Genomic DNA, 7,243 nt, shown 5'->3' with positions numbered 1-7,243 from the left:
AGTTGAATTGAAAATTAAGATTTATGGTCCTTCTATACAGATAGTTGGTTTGAGTTTATTTTCTGAAGATGAAATAAAAAAATTTAAAAAATATGTTCAAGAGAAAAAGTTTTCTTATTTGCATTTTGGAGGGATAAGAATAGGTCTAGCCCCACTATTTCGCCACGGACTTAATACTCCATGTATATCTGAAGTCTTTGACACCCGTCACCAGAATTATGACCATGCTCGCATTGGAACCATATTAGGAAATTTATACTCAGGTTGTTAGTGTGGTACCATTTACCCAGACTATTCCATCAGCCTGTCTGATGTTCATTTAAAAGATTGTTGAAAATTATTAGTTGGAGTCCAACGTCTTGAGATGGTCGAAGATAGTGAATACATATATGTACTAGTCCAAACATCTTTCCAACTCACAAACACTGTACATCCCAAGTTAAAGAAACCAGTGTTAAAGGGTTATGTAACTGTAGGAGTCAGTAATGCTCAAGTAGAAGTTGTTCCTTATGACAAAGAAGCCCTTCCCAGTGACTGGTACATTCAGTATAAATCTTTGGCATCAACAAACACTCCAAGAAATAAAACAAGAAGAATGTATGTAAGTGATGGTCGTGTCCGCATATTACCTGATAGATATTCAATACACAGACCAATATTTATGCCACAAAAGCATGTTTTACCAGCCATTTCAGAGTCTGAGCAACCATCGACCAGTGGTCTTAAGTCTTTTTCACGAAATGTATATAGTCGTCCATGAAAAGAAACTACTGTATCTATTCCATCAGATCAGTTATATATTCCTGAAGAGAAGCCATTTCTTGCTGTAAATAAAATGTTCCGTACATATGTGTCTAATAACTCACCTGTAGAAGAATTCCAGTATGCCAATCATAGATACGTCAAAGGAGGAAAATGGCCACCAAAAACCAAGTTTTGTACTTCTTCATTTCAGTCAAGACAACCACCCACAAGAGCTGATTGTGCACCACTCTTAGAACATAAATCCCAGAATCCTACTGACTTTGACCAGGTCTATCAGATAGGGAACTATCTCACCACTTGGTGTGCACATGCTGAAGATGTCCTTGATGATTTAGGTCAGCAATAAGATTTGATTAATGCAAATCTTAGGCTGCTCTATGAAGAGAAACAATGCAAGAAAGTCGAAAAGGAAGAGGGGAAGAGAAGAAGACAGAAGAAAAGAGCCAAAGAAATTCCTAAATTTAGCGTTGACATGAGCACTTCCAATTATCAGGATAGAGAAGAAGAGGAGGAAGACACAGAAGAAGCAATAACTGCCACTAGTGCAGAAGAGTCAACCTTAAAAAACTCTGGAAAGTTGACCAGGGAAAAGGTAGAAGCATACAAAGTCGAAAAACAATTTGCTTCTAAGAAAGAAATTATGACTCTTGATCAAGCAACTTCTAATTCCCTTCCTTTATTTTACCTTCTATAAACAACCAGAATAAAGCTCATGTGTTGAAAGAAGTCTCTAAATACCCGCGTGTAGAAGAAGATTTGTATGCTGCAAATTCTAGTGGGTATATTTTAGAAGTCGACAATTCATCCAATCCAGGAGAATCAATCCGGACATGGACTGGTGCTTTGTATCAGATGCAGGTCACCACAAAATTAGATAATTTTTCTATAATGGTCCTAGCCGAAAAAAGAATGGCCAACATTGCATATGATTGGTGGATGGGACCATTCAATGAGGAAAGAAGAGCAGTCATGGAAGCAGGACTAGCCACTTTAGAAATTTTGTTGAAAACACAATTTGTTCCAGAGCCAGTAGATGAGAAAAAACTGCTGATAATAGACTTAAGCTGTAGGGAACTAAAAGATTTAAAATATCTTGATTAGTTTGGTAAAGATTTCATGGCAAAAGTCTTTAAGGCAAATCTTTCTAATGACACTGCTCAAAAAATATCATTTTTGTCGAAGCTTCTAGGTAATCTAGGAGATCTTATTATGAAAGATCTAGATGTACAGAATAAGAAAATAGATCAAATATATTGGGTCGATCTTCTTTTTAGGTGTTCCAGAGCCAGTAGATGAGAAAAAACAGCTGATAATAGAATTACGTCGTATGGAACTAAAAGATTTAAAATATCTTGATCAGTTTGGTAAAGATTTCATGGAAAAAGTCTTTAAGGAAAATATTTCTAATGACACTGTTCAAAAAATATCATTTTTGTCGAAGCTTCCAGGTAATCTAGGAGATCTTATTATGAAAGATCTATATGTACAAAATAAGAAAATAGATCAAATATATTGGGTCGATCTTCTTTTCAAGTGTGCAGAAAAGGTTAAGTATTTGTGCTGGCAAAAGAAAGCACATGATATTACACCTAGTTCAGGTGTCTGTAGAACAATGCTACCCTGGACACCCTTTAAAAACAAGAAGAAAACAAAAAGGTATGGAAAATTTAAACCCAAAAGAGTCTCCAACCCAAGGAAGCCTTTCCGAAAATTCAAATTTTTGAAAAAGAGAAAGAGACCAAGAAACAATAATTGTTGTTTCATTTGCAAACAAGAAGGCCATTTTCCACGCAAATGTCCTAATAATTCCTCTTCTAAATTAAAAGCTTGTGTTGAGATCGAGGAATTCAAGGACAATTGGTCTTTAGTTGATTCAGAAGATGAAGTTTCTGATGTATATATCTTAACAGAATCTTCAAAAGATGAAGATAATGGCCAAGCTACTGTACAAAAGATGAATATTTGTAATTATTGTTCTGATGATGATGTTTCTGAAGAATTACATTATAGTGATTAGTCAGATGAAAGTTAGACAGAAGAAACTGAAGACACCATCGACGTTTCAGATGATGAGTCAGATTCTGAAAGCCTGCAACAAACAGGTAAGCAGCCGATCGCAATATTGCCCGAATTAAATTCTTTTTGTCCTTATCAAAAGAATATTGCTGCTTCTACAAGTTTCAAAATTCCCGAAAATAATAGAGTTGAAGAGCAAGCTCTATTAAAAAATATCATTAAAACAAATAGTCTCATTTATATCCCAGTTCAAGTTCAAGTAAAAAATGAATGGATAAATGTTGATGCATTCATAGACATTGGAGGATCAAATAATCTGGCTCAGCCATCTTTGTTTAAATCTCTTTGGAAGCCACTCTAAAATATTCTTGTGTCTGAAACAATTGGGGGATCTGTTCAATTGACACATTATGTTAATAACATCTCTTTGAAAGTTGGGGGGAATGTTGTAAAAATTTATGCTATTTAGCATTTTGATCCATATGCTAGTTTAATGCTTGGAATTCCTTTTATTAACTCTGTGTTCCCAGTCACTATCAGCGAAGATAAGATGATAATAAATTTAAAAAAGAAGGCTATTGTTGTGCCTAGATTATCTATGGCAAATTCTGAGGCACGAAAAGAAAATAGTCAAAAGAAAGTAGGAGCAAGAAAACCTCTTAAAGACTCCAATAATTAGCAGGAAGTTTTACAATTATATGAAAAAAGAATGGAGTTAAAGAAGAAACAAAAGGTGCATTGATCAAAATTGGTCTGCTAAGCAGATTTCTATGCATGATAGATTGTTAGAAAGTTGCTCAAACAATCCTCAGCAATTCTGGAAAGTAGAAAGCCCAAAGCAAGAAATAGTGACTCTACATGATAATGGAGTCAAAGGAAAACTAATTCTGTGCACCCCCACAGATGAACAAGAAATCAAGAGATAGATAAGTGAGCTGCTAAGTATGAATCTTATTGAAACTAGTATGTCTCATTACTCTTGTTCAACGTTTCTGGTTAGAAACCATTTAGAAATAGTTAGAGGTAAGCCTAGAATGGTAATTAACTACAAACCTCTGAATGTTATCACTCAGGGTTTTCATTACCATTTTCCGAGACCAGAAACTATTATGCAAAAGATTCAAAACAGTAAAGTATTCAGCAAGTTTGACATGAAGTCTAGATACTATCAGATACAGATCCAAGAAGAAGATAGGCATAAAACTGCCTTCACATGCCCTGCAGGTTTTTACCAGTGGAAGGTGGTACCCTTCGGCCTAAAAAATGCCCCTGCATTCTTCCAAAGAAGAATGGATTTTATTTTTGGAAAGTATGATTTTATTGTAACATATATAGATGATATTCTTGTACATAGTCCAGATCTTGAAACACATCTCAAGCATTTAGAGATTTTTCTGAGTGAAGTTCAAAATCATGGTATAGTCCTTTCAGAAAAGAAAATGGTTTTGTTTCAAGATAGTATAGACTTTTTGGGGATCAATGTAGTTAATGGACAAATACAAATGCAACCCCATGTTCTTACTAAACTGTCTCAGTTTCCAGATGAATTAAAAGACACTAAAACAATTCAGAGATTTTTAGGTGTCTTAAATTATGTTCACAGATATATTCCCAGGTTGTCAAAAAAAACAACCCCAATCAGAAAACATCTCAGAGAAGGATGGTCAGCAGAAGCTACTGCAGCAGTTAAAGAGCTTAAATCAGAATGTCAGCAACTTCCAAAATTACAACCACCAGGTGACGGACTTCTGATTTTACAAACTGATGCTTCTGATAGTTTTTGGGCAGCAGTTCTTTTTGAGAAAAGGGAGAATGAAGAAGGAAAGGAAGAAGAAAAACTTTGTGCATATGCCTCAGGTGAATTCTCTCATAGACAAAAGAATTATTTTATTGCTGAACAAGAAAATTTAGCAATTTTTAATGGGATATAGAAATTTGAACTATATCTGGGACCAGTAAAGTTTCTTATAAGCACTCATTCTATGAGCTTCAAGTATTTCTTGTCTAACAAAATTTCAAGACAGCTTGCTAGAGGAAGATTTCTCTCATGGCAGATTTGGTTTCAACAATTTGATTTTGATGTTGAATAGATACCAGGCAATTCTAATTTTTTAGAAGATTCTTTAACTAGAGATATGAATAAAGCTTTTGTCACAGCACTAGGAAGTTTCTTTATAATACCAGGAAAAGGCCCCCAAGATGATAATTTCAGTACATTTGTAGACAGATTCAGGCTTCTTAAAAGCCATGCAAAGCATTTGACAGAAGAAATCAAGAAAATTGTGGGTCTGCATCTGAGGAGGAATCAGTTGATTCGAAGATGCCTAGCATGGAAGTCTAAAAATGTTGGTATCTCTTTAGGCCTAGACGCTGATTTGGTAAAGGTATACCCTTTGCCCAACGTGAAGGTAAAGATTTATTTCAAAAGTTTATCAGATCTATGGCCTTCTCAATTCACTGACAATATGATTTGGATCCTCAAAGCATAAAATTATTATTAGTTAATTGGAGGAATAGACTTTGCTCTAAGCATATATATAGGAGCTCAAATGTTGGATTTAGAAGCTATTCCAATCAAAGAAAACTTAGAAAAATATCTTTTGTCATTAAAAATTCTGGATATTTTTGAGGAACTTGAAACATATTTTCTCCAAAGATTTGATGAAAACTATGCTCCCAATGACACCTTCCCCAATATGAAATTTTTGAAAATTTTGCTGATTGGGAGATTAAAGAAGGATTCTACAAGAAAAAGCCATCTACTAGGGCATCTCAGTGCATCCAGAGAACCCTGCAATATCTAAGGACTTTCTCATCTCCTTGGGATTACCAGAGTTTACGATTAAGAGAAAGTATTTCTCCAAAGCCTTTTTCACAGGTTTTCTGTCATGAGATAACAGGAGAAATCAAGACTAGTAATAATATCGAAAGGATTAAACAGCTGGCTCTTTGGTTCAAAGAATTTGGGATGTTGAAATTAACGGAGAAGCAACAGGTTTTACAGAAATTGGATGAACTAAAAGGCGAACTAAAAGTTTTAATATTCATGGTTAATCAAATAGCGCTAATCACAATAAGCATTATTTCAAGAAACTGGAATAATAATGTAGTTCATATTATTAGTTTACTACTGTCAAACAAAATATGTACTTCAATGATTTTTGAAATGGGATGGAAATCAAAAGCATACATTAATGAAAATTGCAGATTATTGGTCCAACATGCAATTGAAACTTCCACTAACATGTTTCAGATCTTTAAGTGGGAGCTTCCAGATGGTATTCAGTTGGCAGTTCAACCTTCTCTCGCGTTCAGGAAAGTTTTTAAAGATTCCTTTTTAGATATTGATATCAGCCCAATACTTTTTCTAAACAAATGGGAAAAGCAAGAAGTGATGTTTACCCCACAACAACAAAACCTCCACAAAATAAAAATAAATTTGGACCAAGGACAAACATCAAAAGCATCTCTAAACGACAATGAAACAGTATCAACAGATGCTAAAGGAAAAGGTAAAGTTGAGGAATCTACATTTCAGGACATATATGTAGATGCACAGGATCTGCATGATATCAATTGGGACAAAGAGTACTCAAAGATGATGGAATACGAATACCTCGAGATGCTTGAGCAAAAGGCCTTTGAAAGACAACTGTCTTCTGATGACGATGATTATGATTCTGACCGAAGTCCGAAAGGATACTGGTATAATTATTGTACTGGAAAGATTGAGTAGACACCGTCGGTTAAAGAAAATGTCGACAAGACCCTCAATTATTTCCCCTTTGTGTTATATCTTAGATAGGTTTAGATTCCTTTAGGAGGTTATAAAAGAGAGATCAATGGAAAGAAGCCCACAAGGTTGGACAGAGTGCTTCTTGATCTTGATATTGTATTGTAATCTTTCAAGCCTTGTAATTTTGATCTTTAATTAATATCGAAGCCTACTAGGCCGCCTGTCTGAGGATCATTTCTGTCATCCAAAAGAACCTGGAACTGTAAGGTGAAAGCGTTTGAAGGCCCGCAGAGAGAGGTCATAGTTGCCCCCGCATGTTCGGTTGAGGAGAAGTAACCCGCTTCAGATCCGCTATTCAATAGTCTTCGAATTTGATCAGAAGTAAGTGCTAATATCAAGGCTTTCTATTGTTGCATTGTGCTTTCTTTGCTTAGCCTCCAAGTGGTCCCATAATTTGTGTGCTCAGTTTAGTAAAGCTTGCTACAGTGTTGCTACAGTTGCGTGCACTCTGCGCGCTACCTAGTCGCCTCTATACCCAGTCGCCTTTTGGTATTAGAGCCCCATTCAGATCTTGAGTCTATAAACTACAGAGAGAGTCTAAAGCCAACCAAGAAGCCTTCTAAAAGTTGTTGTTATACAATATCTGATTAGATAAACGCTGCTTTAGTCAATCTCTGGTCTAGTTTATATGAAAATCATGTCAAACTTCTTAAGATCATTCTCTAA

The sequence above is a fragment of the Pinus tabuliformis genome, chromosome 9, assembly GCF_031772625.1.
Source record: "Pinus tabuliformis cultivar Carrire ecotype Pingquan chromosome 9, CPIR1, whole genome shotgun sequence".
NCBI lineage: Eukaryota > Viridiplantae > Streptophyta > Pinopsida > Pinales > Pinaceae > Pinus > Pinus tabuliformis.
The sequence above is the reverse complement of the archived record's forward strand: the minus strand, read 5'-3'. Positions refer to the sequence as shown.